This window comes from Anas acuta, chromosome 8, assembly GCF_963932015.1.
Source record: "Anas acuta chromosome 8, bAnaAcu1.1, whole genome shotgun sequence".
Taxonomy (NCBI): Eukaryota; Metazoa; Chordata; class Aves; order Anseriformes; family Anatidae; genus Anas; species Anas acuta.
This window is the reverse complement of record NC_088986.1, coordinates 14,068,615-14,086,717: the sequence shown is the minus strand read 5'-3', so window position 1 is coordinate 14,086,717 and position 18,103 is coordinate 14,068,615. Positions and strand designations below refer to the sequence as shown.

The following is an 18,103-nucleotide window of genomic DNA, read 5'->3' as shown; positions in this document are numbered from 1 at the left end:
CCCAACAATCGCTTGCACTGTGCAAGTGTTTGAGCAGTTTACACAGCTGTGTAAAGCAAAGGGCTGCATGCTCTACAGATCCCAGTCCAGCTCTTACCTGCAGGTTGATCCCAGTTACCAAGGGACCGATTTAGAGCTGAATAAACTCTCCAGAGTATCAATTAAATGTAGAAAAGAAAATATGAATGATGATTAGTTTGAACTGTTATTGTCTGCTGTTTGGAAGGAAAGGAATCAATGATCTGATTGTCTTCTATAAGGTTACCTATTACAAACCGTATCCCTCTCTTCTGTCCTTCTAGCTACTTGATTGCCTATTTATTTGCAATAGTCTTCGGAGGTAATGAACAGATTAAATTTAGATAGAGAGCTCAGATTCGCTGTTGGCACAGCTCTGCTGAAATAAGTGGAATTTTCCAGGAGAGTCAAAATACCTTGTGTTCAGCAACCGTAAGCTATCTGGCCTGTTGATGATTTCTAAAATCCCTCCAGTGGATGCTAGTGTGTTTGTAGAATGTATTTTTAATGGACAATACATACAGATCTGAAAACCAGAAGGTATTGAAATATGGCATGCATTATGTTACCTAGGTGAAATAATTGTCAGAATGAGTAAAGCTAAGCATTTGGAGGACGGGTGACAAGAGAATTATTCTTGCTGGTGGGCAAAATTTAATTTGGTTTTATTTTGGGTAAAAGAAAGCTGGGCCGGTTTGGATCCTGGTCATTTTACATGTAACATGTGATGCATATGATCCACTGAATGTTGTGGGAGGTTAGACAAATGATGTTGGTTACTGTTATATAAATGACTTCATCATCAAAGCATCAGCCAAGCTTCCAGTATTGTTATTGTAGTACATGCTGCCAGTGTTCACTAATTCCAAGGTACAATGGGTCTTGAAAATCTCAAATCATCTGGCAGACCTTAGGACATCTGCTACTTGTCTGACTCGGAAGAGAAAGACTGATGAGCACACACAATTAGAGGATGATTAAGCTCCAGATTGTAAACACGCGTTATATAGGACAATTTATGTTGTCCCTTATAAATAACGGGATAAAGATAGCAAAAGTTAAAAAGAGAAGCTTCTATCTGTGAAGGACACAGGAAAGAAAATCCTGGGAGCAAGAAGAATGAACTGTTAGCTGAAAATACATGTCATGATATTGTGGTGGGGTGACTTTTTACTTCTGTCTGTGTACCTCTATGTAGTATGGTGGGGTTCTGGGGTTTGGCTGTACAGAACTCTTCTGTACTAGAGGTGCCACTAAGACTTGGGCCTTCCACACATGGTAGCAGAAATGGCAGGTCTCTATTTTTTACTTTCCAAAGTTCCATTTGCATGAATTTAGACCACAACAATAGCGTCATATTTGATGAATAGCTTATGCTACAGATTTTTTTTAAAGAAAGTGTTCATAGATGACATACTTGGCAATTATTTTCCATTGCTCTAAACTTGTATATATCTTCCTTATGCTGTCACTTGATACCTAACTCCAATGATGTGTTTTTCCCTCTGCACCTTCAGTAAGTTAGTTCTTAAAAGGATGAGAAAGTGCCTCCAGAGATAGCACATTGCCGAGAAGAATTAGAAGACCAAAGGTAAAAGATCTTTTAATTTAAGATAGAGCCACTTGCCATTTCTGTTCTTTTAAAAAGCAGTCAATTCTAATTATAGAGATTTATCTTGGATTAAGGAAGAAAAATACTAAAGTAAGCACTGCTTCTACTACTATAACTCTAGGGTTAAGGCTTTTCTAAATAGGAATTAGGTGCAGTGAGGACAGTAAAGTGACTGCCATCAAATTCTGAATTAACTGTTCATGTGACGGTATTTTTGCTGTTCTGAAAATATTTCCATTTTAACATTACATTTTAGTTTATAAAAAAAAAGTCATCACTGCTAATTGCTTATGTTGGGGACAAAAAAAAAAAAAGTAAGAGGCTTTCTAATAGGATTACAGTGGAAGAAAACAGTTACACAGTTATGTCCATCTTAACTACTTAACTACAATATCGTTGGAGTCCAAAGCAAATAATAAAGTTTTCAATAAAAACTACAAACCCCCACTTGAAAAAAAGATTAACATGGAAAAAATATCACTTTCAATGTAGTTTCAAAGACAACTGTTGCGTTTCCTCAACATCCCCTTTTGCCTCAAGTCCCTGAAATGTTTGTAATTTTCTCATGTCTTTCTTTTTTCTTATAGCATTTGTTCTCCACGTGGAAATTCCATAGTAATCAACAAGATATCTGGTATCCTTCCCTGAGATATCATTTATCATGGGACTGTTTATCACTTTCCTTATCTGGACCACAGATGTACTGGCCTAGATTTGGAGGCTTCATTCTTTTGGAAAAAAAATCTATGGAAAGGAATGGGATGACAAAAAATCAAACCACCTCCAACAGACAAAGATTCACTGTCTTTGAAACTTTTAAAATACTCTTATTTTGTCCTTGTCACTCACTTGTGGTAGGAAATGTGATCTGACTTTGTTTAGTGTAGTAAAAGATCAGCTTTGTGCCAAACTCTTTCTGGTATTTGACTGTTATCCACATGGGGAGAGTGATGGAAATGCTATACTACTTCTTTCAAAGATCTTGATATTAATATTGCACAACCTGTAATATTCAGCCTCCAGTCTGCTTCTGAGGCAGAATTAAGGAGTCATAGTATGTTTTCAGTACATTTTGTTATGGATATCTGCGATATTACCCTGAAAACTACAAGCCTCTCTTAAAGTTCATGAAATGGCCACTTGCCGAGGCGATCGGCTCTGGAGCACACGCTTTCTGCAGCAGAGTGGGGGATCGGGCCGGCAGAGCTAATATTTTCCGGCACCGAGCCCACTCGAGAGAGCCGCCAGGACCCGGCAGCCCTCGCGAGGGAGGTGAACGAGGCGAGAAGGAGGCGTAGGCGGAGCCAGCAGCGCCCCCCTCCCTACACCCCCGGCCGTTCATAAATTGCCCCTAGGGAGCGCGACCGCCCTGCCTGCGCGAACAGGACGGGCAAACGGCGTGGTGCGTCAGAAGGCAATTCGTGCAGGCAGGGCGAGCAGGAAGGGCAGAGCACTCCCACCCCCGCCCACACAAACACCTCCTCTAACGGCGGTCTACCGCTAGCTCAGCTGCAATGGTCTCCACCAGGCACAGTGTGCTCTCCATGAACACACCCAGACCGACTGCCCGCTCAAAACTGCGGCATTTCAGGTCTCCGGGTGCAGGGAGTGCCTGAGCTTGTTGCTACCACCTGTGGGGGGCAAAGAGACTGCGTGAGGTGCGAGCAGGTGGATGACCTGGTCCGCCTCGTGGCAGAACTCAAGGAGGAGGTCGAGAGGTTGAGGGATATCAGGGAGTGTGAGCACAAGATAGACTTGTGGAGCGAACGCCCTGCACGGCCTGAAGGACAGGTGCCAGGGTGAGACACCCCAAATGGGAGTGGACCCCCTGCCCTGTTGCTTTTGGGCAGAGGGAGGAGACCTAGGAGTTGAGGAGGAATGGAAACAGGTCCCTGCTCAACATCGCAGGGAATCCCCGCCCCCCCGGCCCCACCTTCCCAGCTGCCCTTACACAAAAGGCTTGAGGCCCTGGAGCTTGAGAGACCGGTAGCTGAGGAAGAGGTAGAAAGTTTACCCAGGAGGATGCCTAGGGCGAGGAAGTTGACTCCATGCCTCAGGGCTGCCTCCACCAAGACAGAAAGAAGGGTGATTGTTGTGGGTGACTCCCTTCTCAGGGGAGCAGAGACGGTGGCAGGAAGGGGTACAGAGAGGACACAGAAAGCCCACCTGATAAACACGTGGCTCAGAGGCTGGTGGCAACATAGAAATTTTGTTTTTTTTGACCATGGGGCGCTTTATTCAGCACCTGGCCTGATGGCCGCAGACAGGTCCCTATCTCTAAGGGGAAAACGGATCCTGGGCCAAGAGCTGGCGGGGCTCATTGAGAGGGCTTTAAACTAGGTAAAAAGGGGGATGGGGCTGAAACAAGGCTTGTTAGAGCTGTGCCAGGGGGAACAATGGCAAGGCTGGGAGAGAAGGCAGTGGCCCAACTGAAGTGCATCTACGCCAATGCACTCAGCATGGGTAAAAACATGAGCAGCTGGAAGCCATTGTGCGGCAGGCAGGCTACGACTTGGTTGCCAATATGGAAATGTGGTGGGACCACTCTCATGACTGGAGCGCTGCAATGTCTGGCTATAGGCTTTTCAGAAGGGTCAGGCAGCATGGAAGGGATGGTGGTGTGGCTCTCTATATCAGAGAGACTTTTGATGTTGCAGAATTTGAGGCTGGGAATGATAAGGTTGAGTCCCTATGGGTTAGGACCAGCAGAAAGGCCAACAGGGGAAGCATCCTGGTGGGGGTCTGTTATAGACCACCGAACCAGGTTGAGGAGACTGATGAGGTGTTCTACAGGCAGCTGACAAAAGTTGTGAAATCGTCAGCGCTTGCTCTTGTGGGGGACTTCAGCTTTCCAGATATATCCTGGAAGCACAACACAGCCCAGATAAAGCAGTCTAGGAGGTTTCTGGAGAGCGTGGAAGATAGCTTCCTGATGCAGCTGGTTAGTGAGCCTACCAGGGGAAGTGCCCCGCTAGACCTTCTCTTCACAAGAGATGAAGAGGTCTTCAGAACTTGATCTCCTTCTGTGAGAAAATGGTGCGCTAGGTGGATGAGGGAAAGGCTGTGGATCTACCTTGTGGTTCTACCTTGACTTCAGCAAGGCGTTTGACACTGTTTCCCACAGCATTCTCCTCAAGAAACTGTCTGCTCGTGGCTTGGACTGGCGCACACTTCGTTGGGTTAAAAACTGGCTGGATAGCCGGGCCCAAAGAGTCGTGGTGAATGCCGTCAAATCCAGCTGGAGGCCAGTCACTAGTGGCGTTCCCCAGGGCTCGGTACTGGGGCCGGTCCTCTTTAATATCTTCATCGATGATCTGGATGAGGGGATCGAGTGCACCCTCAGTAAGTTCGCAGATGACACCAAGTTAGGTGCGTGTGTCGATCTGCTTGAGGGTAGGAAGGCTCTGCAGGAGGATCTGGATAGGCTGGACCCATGGGCTGAGGTCAACTGTATGAAGTTCAACAAGGCCATATGCCGGGTCCTGCACCTGGGGCGCAATAACCCCAAGCAGAGCTACAGGCTGGGAGATGAGTGGTTGGAAAGCTCCCAGGTCCTTCTCCACCTGGCAGTATTGGTGGATAGTCAGCTAAATATGAGCCAGCAGTGTGCTCAGGTGGCCAAGAAGGCCAACAGCATCCTGGCCTGCATAAGAAGCAGTGTGGCCAGCAGGTCTAGGGAAGTGATTATCCCCCTGTACTTGGTTCTGGTGAGGCCGCACCTCAAGTACTGTGTTCAGTTTTGGGCCCCTCACTACAAGAAGGACATGGAGGTGCTCGAAAGAGTCCAGAGAAGGGGGACGAAGCTGGTGAGGGGTCTGGAGAACAAGTCCTATGAGGAGCGGCTGGGGGAGCTGGGTTTGTTCTGCCTGAAGAAAAAGAAGGCTCAAGAGCAACCTTATCGCTCTTTATAAGTACCTTAAAGGAGGCTGTAGAGAGGTGGGGGTTGGTGTGTTCTCCCATGTGCCTGGTGACAGGACGAGGGGGAATGGGCTAAAGTTGTGCTAGGGATGTTTTAGGTTGGATATTAGGAAGAACTTATTATCACAATACAATTTAAATCAACTTAAAAGGAAAATGTGGCTAAGCTTAATTGCAGTGGTTATTGCTGTTGCTGAGTATGGTTGACAGCTGAAAACCTGTTTATGTATCACTGAACTGCAAGAAGAGGCAGAACAAACAAAATAAATTAGAAACCTGTGGCAGTACAAACATCCCTCTGAATTTCAACTGTTGAGTTTTTGGTATTTTTTTTGTATGTGTAATAATAATAATAATAATAATAATAATAAATAAAAAGATGGAAGCGTATGTTCTACTCCAACAAGTTGGCCATGTGCAGCCCAGAGGGTGTACTAAAGACATAATATAGAGTTCAGAGACTGATGACAGATATGTATCTTCAGTAGACTCTACTGTCCTAGTAAGCCTCCCCCAAAGCATAAGGACAGGAATGAAAACGCAGACTTGGCAGCATTGTGGGAGGTAATGAGAAGTTTACAGAAGACTTCAGGATTTAAATGAGCTGCGCCAAGATTTCCTTTTCTACAGTACCAGCAGATTGGTGAGCACCTGGACTTCTTTTTGCAGCTGCAGCAGGGACTGCATCTCTGTGGACACTCCAGAAGACGCCTGTCCAGCACCACAAAAATCCCTCACACCTATAGAAGTGCGGAGGCCAAGTTGGTAGCAGGCAGAGATGACATTTCAGCTCAAGAGAGGTCATTTCAGGTCAAGAGAGGTCCAGCTGGAGAGGTCTGAGCAGACAGTGCAGGTAACAAGAAATGCAGTAGTGTCCATAGCCTGCAGAGGACCTTGTCCAAATGTATCTGGGGTGCTAAGAAACTGAACAAAAAATTCAGTTGTTCTAGATCCCGGTTGTGGGTTTATTTTTGTACTCTGTTGCTGTGTTTTCACAAACTAATGCTGTGTTCCTGTGTTCCAGTTTATGAAACTATCTGTTTGGTATGGAAACTTTTTGGTTGTAAGTGGGAATGCATTGTCCAGCAATCCAGAGGAAATATTTTTCTTCAGATTTTATGTGTGGGTATTGAACTGCTTTAATTCCATTTTGTTAAGAACTCTTGAGGTCTGCACATGGCACTTGCTGCTATTGAAAAGTCCTGACAGAGCATTCAAAATACTGTGTATGCTGGGGGGGGGGGGAGGGGGGGGGGGAAGTATATATTTATCTCCAGTAAATAAAGTCATAGTAACTCAATATTGTGGTCATTAGTAATCTAATTAGAAATCATTAGACATCTAAAAAGACATCAGCAAACTTGAAGAAGGCTTACAGACAATGAATGATTCAATCCATAAGTGGCCTGAAAGAAGAGTGTTGAATACATTTGCTTAAGATGCGAGTACCAGGCTCTGACCAGGACGGAAAGCCTAACAGATATTCTTCATTTAATTGCTGTGTCACTGATGCAGGGCTGCACTGAGTGTGGAGATTCTGGTAACAGTCATGTGACCCTTCTTACCATTTAGAATTTATTCTGCTTTCACATGTGGTGAAACATTTCTGATTATTTTTTTCTGAATGTTTCCCTCAAAGCAGTAAGTAACTGTTTTAAGTGGGAAATCCCAATCAGGTTTGAAATTAACACCATTGATCAGAGACAGGATTGTTAGCTGCTTCTTACAGAGTATAAATAAGAAATTTTCACAGTTCCAGTTTAAAAATGAAAACAAAAACAGGCCAGATCCATGGGTTTATTCAGCTATTAAAATGAAACTTCCACAGTGGTACATTTTCTGCTGGAACTAGGACATGCTTCTTTCAAAGAGCTCCAAGTTTCTTTGCAAATGAAACAGCCCAAGGTTCTGCAACAAGCACCCAATATTCTGTTATTCATCTATAGTAGTGCCAAGAATAGAAGGGGAGGGACTGTTATTTAAAGTCTATGGAGACAGTACTTGGTTATTTTCTGTAACTCAATGATGAGTCTGCTTTTAATACGTGTGGGGAACAAAGCAGTTCAGACCATTACACTTTCTAAGCAGAATATACGAAGGAGGGCTATTCCTCTGGTGTGATGGAAAGAGGTGATGATAGGCAATATTTGCTAGTGTGCCAGCTCTTAAACTTGCAATCCCTGCATTGCAAGCAGCTCCAAAGATCTTCCACACTGAAGAACTGTTTCCTCCTTAATGAGGTGATGACAAGATAGTTATTTTATTTTTCTTTTAATTGTTTTTGTTGTTGTTTTTTTTTTGGTGGTGTTGGTTTTTTTTTTTTGTTTGTTTGTTTGATTGTTTTAAACAAGTCCTTTGTGGATTAAGCATGTAACAAGTTAATCACAAAGGAAAACGTGAGATTAAAGAAGAGACACAAAGGATCCTCAGGGTGGATAAGTGTCCCTTTTGCCCATCCAAAACCCTCATCCAGCTGCACTCGAGTGGCACATTGTGCTGGGGTGAGTCTGGATGTTGTGTGATTCCTCCTGCTCTTCTGCTTGGGGCAGTTGCATTTTGAAAAATGTTTACCAGAAAGTAACAGGTGACAGTCCTTCACCAACACATTCACCTGCAGCGCCTGATAGCTTGTCTCTAAGCATGGCATGCCACAGTGATGCTAAGCTGCAGGAGTCCATGGCTAAGGTACCTCTACACTGTGTGGCTAGATTCAGTAGCTCAGATATGACTTTAAGTAATATTTATTGTATACAATGACCTAAAATGCTGGAGATTTTGATCCCTGTCTTCTCAAAAGAGTCAAAGACATTAGGCAATCAAGTCTGCCCTTAGGGCTGGCTTGTACCCAGCTAGCAAGTATCTGATTTTATCTCACAGTGCAGTGCTGAACCCATCGGGAATGTGGGCGTCCTGGCTTCAATTTCTGTCTGTGCTTGATGATTGAATCCACATCCCCTGGTGGCTAGCAGGTATTTAGGATGGAGGTATTCCAAATGCTAATTGGAAGCAGAAACTGGAAGCCAGAATTCCTTCCCCCTCAGGTAAATGCAGAAAACAATGGCTTCTGGAGTTATATTTGTTCCTAACTTCCATCTTTTTTTCTATGGTTTCATAGTTTCATAGAACATAACAGCAAAGTATATGCACATGACATGTCCAATTATTCAAGTGAAAAATTAGTTTCACTACAGTACCAAAATTTTATGCTGGTTTTACCAATTCAACCAATGCTGGAGTTTTTTGTTTGTTGTTTGGATAAGTTTTGGGTTGGTTGGTTGGTTGGTTGATTTGGGTTGAGTTTTTCTGATTATTTTTAATAAAAGAATTATTGAGCTTTTTATTATCTATAAATATATTACCAACTTTCTTCACAAGCCAAGAGTACTGCAGTGTTTCTTGTCTTTATGGTCTGACAGTGCACAGTAAGAGAGAAAGGATTCTAATTTGTGATTTTTTTTTTCCACAAAACACAGTTTACAAAGTAGAGCTACCTTATGTTTGCACTAGATTAAAAAGAGATTATGTCAGTAGATCAGACTGCAAGTTTTAAAATTGAACACAAGCTATTTAAACCAAGTGTGTCTTTGATATTTTATTTTCTGTAATTAGGGAATTCCTACTTGTGGTCATTATTTCCCAAAACTTAAACTAATGATAGGCATAAGCATGTTTCTGCCTTTTTGGAATACTCTTGTATTGCTCTTTGCTTCAAAGTTTGCTTAACAGTTTACTCTTCAGTATTAGACAAGCAACGTTGATAATTATACGTATATATTTATCATTCAGAGCTTGCAAATATGCATATGGTGAAAAAATTCTTTCACAAATTTACTGATGTTTATGTTTGCAGAAGTAAAGGATATGAGTGAGAAAAAATGTAAGGGATATGTTATGGAATTGAAATTAAGACATTTTTAGACAGTTAGACTTCAGTTATTCAAGTTGTAATGTGTTGTTAGCATCTGTGTTGTGTTTTATCTTTTTTTTTTTTAACATGAATTTTACCTTGACAAAATACAGTGCACGATACCAATGTAATCTGTACTACAACTACTAAAGTAAAGTAGTCCAGAGGCTGAGCATCTCAATGGTGTTATATCATCTTTGCAAGTTAAGCAGAGTCAACATTCACCCTATGCATGCTCCTTCACACATAAGGACCCACTGTCAGCTTTGAAATGATTTTATTGATATAATTTTAATACCAAAATTGTATATGATTTCTGATGTGTTGCCGACGGAAGGAAGACCCAGCACATCAATATGAGTGAACAGTGAACTTCAACTTTAATGGATAGCTCAGTCGTCTTTTATCTAGTTTGAACATAATCAACTCATACATATTGCAGAAACTAAGCTCAGGATTGGTTAACACTTCCCGGGCTTTTCAGTCTGGTCCTCCTTCTTTTGGCTACTTGTCCCACCTTAGGGACTTTCCCGATGGCCCAAGGGCATCGTGTCCTTGAGCCTGATTGGCTCTCAGCCAGCGGTGTACGTGCCAAGGCTCATGTGAGTTGAGTACGGTGCTTCACCAGCCCATTGTCTCCCAACTGCTCAACATTCACATGTCCTGCCTCACTTAACGATTCCTCCACAATTCCCCCGTTTTTATTTTGCAGCAACTATAATCAATATAACTATAAGTAGAAAACGAAGTTCCTCTTTGACGAAGAAAAAACCATCCACCCATGTTCCCAAAAAGAGATTTAAACCAACCTTCAAACCAACTATCTTGTACTACAATTTTTTGCGTATGATCCCTTAACCATTTCAAACATAATCAACTCATCAACGAAAGGATCAGACGCAGAAGCGAGGAATAGGCAAAATGAACTTTGTCCGGTTTGTTTTGCCCAAGTGACCCACATATTGGTTTGAGGATCGATTTTGCTTAGGATGGCACTATTACGTCCAACCGTCATTGTCAAAGATAATGCAACCAGAATCCCTTGTGCCGTTAGATCAGCCATGGTTGCTGTTATTCGTACTTGATGACTTTTCTTCAATGGCTGGTTTAACACATCGACTAGGAACCCAGGTTGGCCCTGTAGGGGAAGAGATACACACATAACCTCGCCCCATATAAATCGCATCAGCAGGCCCCAGCCATTGTCCCGTTTTCATATCTCGGTACAGTACTCTCATAATACATTTATTATCATTTTCAGACTTAATGTAATGACGTGTCGCGGGTGGTTCCTCATCATCTCCATGCTATGAACCCCTAAACCCTGCTTAGCAGCGTCATTGTAATCACAGGTGTTATTTGTATTTTTGTACCGGTATGGCCTTTTCCAGGTTCCTGTAGCAGGAATCATCTGATATCCACGGCTACGTTCACATTTGTAGCCACCTTTCAGGTTGATACATATTTGACTACAGATACCAAGGTTTTGACATTTATCAAAATCTCCACAGTTTCTCTTGTCTACAAACTCAAACACAGCTGGACAGTCACATTCATTTATGTTGCATTCCTTCAGGGGCTCATCACCCCAGTCCTTGCAGTCTCTCTGCTGGTTACACACTTTATTGATATCTATGCATTCTCCACTTCTGCACTTGAATTTGCCAGGTCCAGAGCACTGAATAACATCGTTACAGTTTGCTTCATCAGTGCCATCCAGACAGTCTCTCACACCACTGCACTGCCTACTCCTATGAACACAGTTCCCATCTTCACATCTGAACTGGTCTGGCCTGCAAGTCTGAGAAGGGCAGTTAATTTCATCACTTCCATCCTTGCAATCAGGATCTCTGTCATAGTCTTTTTCACCTGAGCCGCACTGCACCTCACTCACATAACACTTCACCAGAGGTGCAGGCTGGCGGCCACACTGCTCCAAAGATACATCCGAGTGGTCGGAGCAGTCACCTTGACCATTGCAGACAAAGCTTTTGGAAATACATTGCCCACTACTGCATGTAAATTCTGCTGCACTACAAGTCACAATGCCGCAATTCTCTTCATCTTCTGCACTGTCACAGTCCTTTTCACCATCACATTTCCAGGACACTGGTGCCCGCCGCCCCGCACCTGTGTCACTTATACTACTGCTATTACCCGTGCCGTCAGTGTCAGTGGCATCCTCCTGGTACCGTTTCTGTCTTTGCCGCCCCTTACTCTCCCCCTTTTCTTTTTGCCACTGACCATTCACCACAAATGGATGAGACACATGATTACTAGTTAGGAAAGAGCGTGTAACATCTGCTATACAGCTGCAGGCGATCTGCTGGTTTTGGTAATACTCTAGCTGCCTCTCTGCCAGGTCCATGCGCTGCAGCAGGTTCTCAATGAAGTGCTGGAGCCTGGCTTTTCCCTGCAATTCTTTTTCTGTCTCCTCCTCGAACTTGCTGAGGCGCTGCTTTAAGGCCGTGATCATGTCCACTGCCATGTCCACCTGCCTGCTGAGCACCCGCTCCCTCCGCTGCACCTCCTGCTGCTTCTGCGAGAGCTGCACAAAGGCCTCCCGCACCTCCAGCAGCTCCGCCGTCTTCTGGGCCAGCTCCCCGGTCAGCCTGTCGAGCCGCTTCTCCTTCGTCTTGTCCACGGCCTCCACCATCCTCGGCGGGGCGGGCTTGGGAAACTTCGGGCACAGGGACCGGGACCAGCCCTGTGGCTGCCCGCGGCCGCGCTGCCCCGGCTGGTGCTGGCGCCGGGGCCGGGGCTGGGAGCGGAGCGGCCACGGGAGGCGTTTGCGACTCTTGCCGCTGTTCCGGCCGTTTCCCGGCATGTTGCGTCGACATGCCACTTCCTTGTGATTGTTCGACTGACAATTTGAGCACCATACTGCCCCAGCTTTGCAGTGTCGTCTCACGTGTCCAAAAGCACCACAACGATAACATCGGCAGCGGTGTGGTAATTGGTTACTAGGGGGTGGTACTGGACCACCGGCGGTTTGCAAAGGAGCAAGAGCTGCAAGGACCTGACTCTGTGTAGACTGAACATGCTCTTTCACAGCCTGTGCCTGTTCTCGCATGCTGTCACCTAATTGCTTTACTGCCTCTACTAACATAGCCTGTTGGCCTACTGGTACCTGAGCCATTCTTTCCAACCCTTCCTCAATTGTCCATGTCCCCGGTAACGTAGCTAATATACTACGAGTTGAAGGGTTGCAGTTTTGAATTGCACACTGCCTTAGAATAGTGCCCTTTAGATAATCAGGTACCCCAGCCGCTTCTATTGCGTTTGCTACTCGATCAATAAACAACCCAAATGGTTCCTCCCTTCCTTGCTTGATGCCCATATAGGATGGTATCCCCCCTGGCTCTCTAATTTGGTCCAAGGCTCTTCGAGCCAATCTCATTGATTCTTTAGCTTTGTCTGGACCCAGCAACGCTTGTGTCTCTAATCTATAATATGGTCCGAGTCCCATCAATTCCTCCAACGTGACACCATACAACGGATCTCCAGGTGCCCTTATCACAGCTACTGCCTCTTGACAAACACTTTGCCAATGCGCATTAAAAAGAAGCTGTTGATGTTGTGTTAGGATCAGCTTCATTATACCACGTATGTCCCCGGGGAGCAATATATTAGTTCCCCAAATATAATCTAACATTTGCCGAGTAGGTTCCCCCTTTAAACCAGAATCATTTACTGTAGATCGTAATTGAGTTAATAGTTTCCAGTCTAAATTTGTCATATTAACGGTCACATTCCCCTGTGTATCTGGTGGCGAGTATACTACCGGAAAAGCTTGTGTTAACTGTGCTGCCGTTTCATAATTCCCTTCACGCAGTGCCTCATTTGCTATTTGCCTCCATCGCTCCTTTCCAAGGCCAATAGGGCCTGGGTCGAAAGGCACGTTCAGGTCAACAGGGGGCGTAACAGCAAAGGCCTTCGATGGCTGCAGACCTTCTCTTCCCTGCGCCCCTGTTGTGAAGGGATTTATATTTGATAGAAATGAGTTAGCACTGGTCTTTTCACTTGCTCCTTTCTCACTTTCTATTGGAGCAGTTGGAGCTGTTGGTAGTGAGAGCTCCTCCTCTGCTACAGAGGACATTGTCACAGGCACCCCCAAAATTCCCGAGACCCCCTGTGTAATAGTAAAAGTTCTAACGGAAGGTGGCAACGGGCAATCTGTTCCTTCCATATTTATTTGCTGTGGATTAACATTATTAACCCTTCTTGGTGGTCCTGACCACTCTGTTGCAGCAGCGGCAACTCTTTGTTCATCTTTATGTGTGGCTAATGCATTAGCCACTACTCTCCATGGCCTCATCAAATCTCCCAGTAAACTTAACATCATTCCTAACATCATCAAACAATTTATTTCCAAATTTACGCCACTCTGTTTGTTCAAAAAACTGTATCAGGACTTGTAAAACAACCCTTAGCTATCCCATATACTAATAACCTTGGCAATCTTTTTCTACAATCTGTATCTAAAATGCTCCGCTTTTCTAAAAAGCATTTGAGCAAATAGTACGCCGCTTATCTTTTCATACCTTTATATACGTCGGTTGCAGCCTTTGCAAAGACCTCGGCGGCGCTTTTCCGGCGGGACCCTAAATAGGCTCATCCCGGGTGCGGGGACTCCCTTTCACCTTCCGAGCTGCAGATCTCGGCGACGCGCGACCGGCGGGATCCACTCCCGGGTGCGGGGGACTTCACATCCTTTTCACCTTCCCGGCGCGGGTGCAGGGATTCTTGTCCTTTTCACCTCCTGGGCTGCGTTGCAGGACCGGCTTCTCCTTTATTCCGTCCAACCGTGGCCCTGGATCACTGCCAGCAGTGTCCAAATCCTGTTCAGACTTGTCCCTGTTCGGGCGCCAATTTGTTGCCGACGGAAGGAAGACCCAGCACATCAATATGAGTGAACAGTGAACTTCAACTTTAATGGATAGCTCAGTCGTCTTTTATCTAGTTTGAACATAATCAACTCATACATATTGCAGAAACTAAGCTCAGGATTGGTTAACACTTCCCGGGCTTTTCAGTCTGGTCCTCCTTCTTTTGGCTACTTGTCCCACCTTAGGGACTTTCCCGATGGCCCAAGGGCATCGTGTCCTTGAGCCTGATTGGCTCTCAGCCAGCGGTGTACGTGCCAAGGCTCATGTGAGTTGAGTGCGGTGCTTCACCAGCCCATTGTCTCCCAACTGCTCAACATTCACATGTCCTGCCTCACTTAACGATTCCTCCACACTGATGCTACAATAAAATGGGTGTGCTTTTTTTGTTGAAAATCAGGAGAACAGTTTCCAAGTTCCCAAGCCATACAAGTGTCTTCAGGAAATCTTCCTCCTAGTCATGGGTAACGTTTCAACACGTCACTGGCAGTGGAATTGCAAGAACTTTCAGGTATTATTTGAAGTCAGCCAGCTTGCTGGATAAACCCATTTCTATGAAGACATAAAGAAGAAATGATCAGAAGTTCATAGGTCAAAGCTCCTTGTTAAATTTTTTAATGATTTCCAATTCTTGCTGAGGTTCCTAGTATCAACATTCTGCTCAGTTATTTGCACAGCAGTCATCCTATCCATATTTGATATGGGATAATTAGCAACCGGCCTTGAGAAATGCGGCCCTTTCTACCATCTGTACAATCAATGTTAGAAAATGTTCTTCTTCCTAGGGATGGCCACGTATTTTCTGAACAGCTCTTGATTTATTAAAAGGGATGTAATGATCATGAAAAGTTCTAAACTTACAGCCTTCTATTGACAGTAGTTCTGTTTAGCTTCATTAGATGTGATGCTAACATCTGTCCAGTGAGATGGAAGCCACCTGCTCATTTTATGTAAATTCTAATAAACATCAATTGCTAAAGATCCATATATTCAGCACATTAAACAGTGCCAATGATAAAGACAATAGCATTTGTGTTTCCCTATCAGCCTTACAATAATTGCAACACAAATAAAATTGGATTACAACTTTCTGTAATCCTTTAAAGGCAGGCAAGAGTAACAGGTCTTTGTCCTTTCAAGCTGGCAATTTAAATCTCACTAAGACACCAGCCTGAGATGGCGGTGCTAGTTTCGCTGGTTGGTGTGATGACTAGAGAGTGCACAAGCTGTGAATGATCAGATTTGTAAATGGTTTGTAAACACTGGAGACATAAGGAAATTCTTCACCATGGCTTGCCAGTAGGAACAAGTGACATTAACATGAATTTACAGTAAATACTTATAAAAGGAATCCCATTTTTCAATGATCAGTGACATATAAAAATGATGTCTCATTCTTTTTTTTCCTTAAAAATAAGAAATAGGGTCTAAACTCCTCTGTATACGGCAACTTACATCATATTTTATTGGCTGGCAGAATGGTATTCTTAAAAGCAACAACTATTTCTTTCTTTCATGTCTTGTAAGAGCCTTTTCCTTTCTCCTAAGGGAGTTTATACTATGATGAATAAAAATAGAAAGTTAAATGGTAATAAAGGTATGTCAACCACAGCTAAAGAAGTACCTTTATGAAAAAGACAGACCACTCCTGAAATCTTAAAGGGATATTCTTTTTCACATGGCAACTCTAGCAAAGTCCTAGAAAGCTTTTCTATTATTAAATTAGTATATCCATTGAGCATGAATACATACCAAATGGAAATTTATGCTTTATTAGACAATAATGCACTTACACAATTTTTAGCTTAATAGAAACAATGATTTTAATAAGGATATTAAATTGGAAGGCACTATCTGATGGTGTATATTTTGCATGCTAAAGGTTTGCTGTCAAATTTAAATCTAGTCAGTCCATAAAAATGATTTAATAACTGGTTCTTGTAGTGCCATATTCCTGCATCTCCCTCTAAGCACTGTGTTTTTTAAATCCATTTTTTTCTCATTTATGAAAATGTTTCTCTATTAAGTGTTATGTAAAGAGAACAGGGGTGCAAGTGTGTAGGAGAGATAGTGAAATCTGCCACATACGATGACATAAAAGCTGGCCATATTAAGTTCAATAGGAAAGGAAAACACCAGTGAGCAGGAATTGTTACAATGTGCAGCTACATACACTGTAAAAACATCAAAAGTAGACAGTAGCTATAGTATACTATCATATACTTCCCAAGCTGAATAAATTAAGCATTTTTAGAGGAAAGTAAAACTTTTCTACATAGCTGGTTTTCCTTCAAATATTAAAAAAAATGTTTTATTTTCAGTTAAAATTGGTTGAAGCTATCTCTTACTACAGAGACGCCTCTGGGGAAAAAAAATAAAAACCTTTTCAATACTTTTTTGTTATATGATTCTCTATGACTGTATTGTGTGATTTTTCTTGTATTTAATCATTGCATTGTATAATTCCTGCTCTACCTTTCCTACTCTATGCAAAATATAATCTTGCAACCCAGATCTATAATTTCTATATGCATATAATTTTACGTAGTTGATGAATCCAGCGTGCAATGGTAAACAGCAGGGAGGGGCTCAATGGAAACTCATTTGTTAGTTTTCCCACTTGGAGGCTGTTATTTTTATAAATTACTGATATTGGACACTGTAGGAGTGCCCTTTTTCATATACACTGAAGTACTTCACTGGCCCCAGGAGTCACTAAGACTAGTGGATTTTAATAGTTATAGATCTTAAATGGAGGGTTAGAAATTGTTTCTTTTCATTACAATTACAACAAGGAATTAACCCCAAGGGTATCCACTTAATTTCATAATATATAGACTGGAACGCTAATAATGTGGCTCTTCTAAAATGTAATAAAGAAGCAACTGCCCCTTGGCTCCCTGGGGTAGGGTTTTGTAAAATGTATTGCAAAAAATGTAACACAAAGAAGATTTTACGTTAACAAGCTTTGTAATGTCACTAGCTCCAGTGCTCAAAGTGCTCCAAAGCTCATAGACACCCAAGTATTGGCACTGGTTTTACAGCAGGAATTTAGTACCAGCACTTTCGAGTCGCTTCAGTGGCACAAGGAAAAACTAAAACAATGGTAGAAGGAGTTGAGGGTAATTTACAATTAAGCACATAAAGAAGTGAAAGAGCAGAGGGGGGGAAGAAGGGAGTACAGTAGTACAAAGTAATTACTTCCTTCAAGGTCCACTTGGACTCATCCTCTAGTCAAGTTCCCTGTGTTATTTTAATCTTCCATGCCCTATTGCAAAACAAGCCTTGGCCTTACAATTGGCAGTGAGTGAACTCCAGTACATTTGCTGTAGTTCCATTTGCACTATTGAGTAGCAAAGTAGCCTCTGACCTCTCAGTCATTACAGATGGTGACTGTGAAAGAAATTCCTGGCCAAGATCTGAAATACTGGATCAGACTGGGGTTTTAAATCTAGGCTGAGGACATTTCTATTTGCTGATGAGTTTAATGGGCTCTGACGAGGTAGAGCATCCTGGGAAAGCTTTGCAGTAAAGACTGCAAGAAAAGTAGACTAACTGCTTATTCTATAGCGAAGAAAAAAAAAAATGCAGTTAGAAGAAAAAATCCATTTTGTTTTGGTTTGATTTTTAACGGTAGTGCTCCCAGGCATTTCTAACAGAGGCTCTAAGATAGTTGCTTCTTCAGGAAAATTCATTAGGGAAGAAACCTTTGGCCAATGTTTTTAAATTATGTATAATATGCCCAGAATTCTGTGTGCCTAC

At 43.1% G+C, this 18,103-nt stretch overlaps 1 long non-coding RNA gene across 1 annotated transcript; it reads right to left on the bottom strand.

Moving 5' to 3' along the window:
• Window positions 1-9,812: 9,812 nt before the first annotated feature.
• Window positions 9,813-14,701, bottom strand: LOC137860481 (uncharacterized). The gene is made up of 2 exons (XR_011098936.1): window positions 14,000-14,701; window positions 9,813-10,593 (listed from the first exon to the last, which is right to left on the bottom strand). It is a non-coding gene; the product is annotated as an uncharacterized lncRNA (long non-coding RNA).
• Window positions 14,702-18,103: the final 3,402 nt, after the last annotated feature.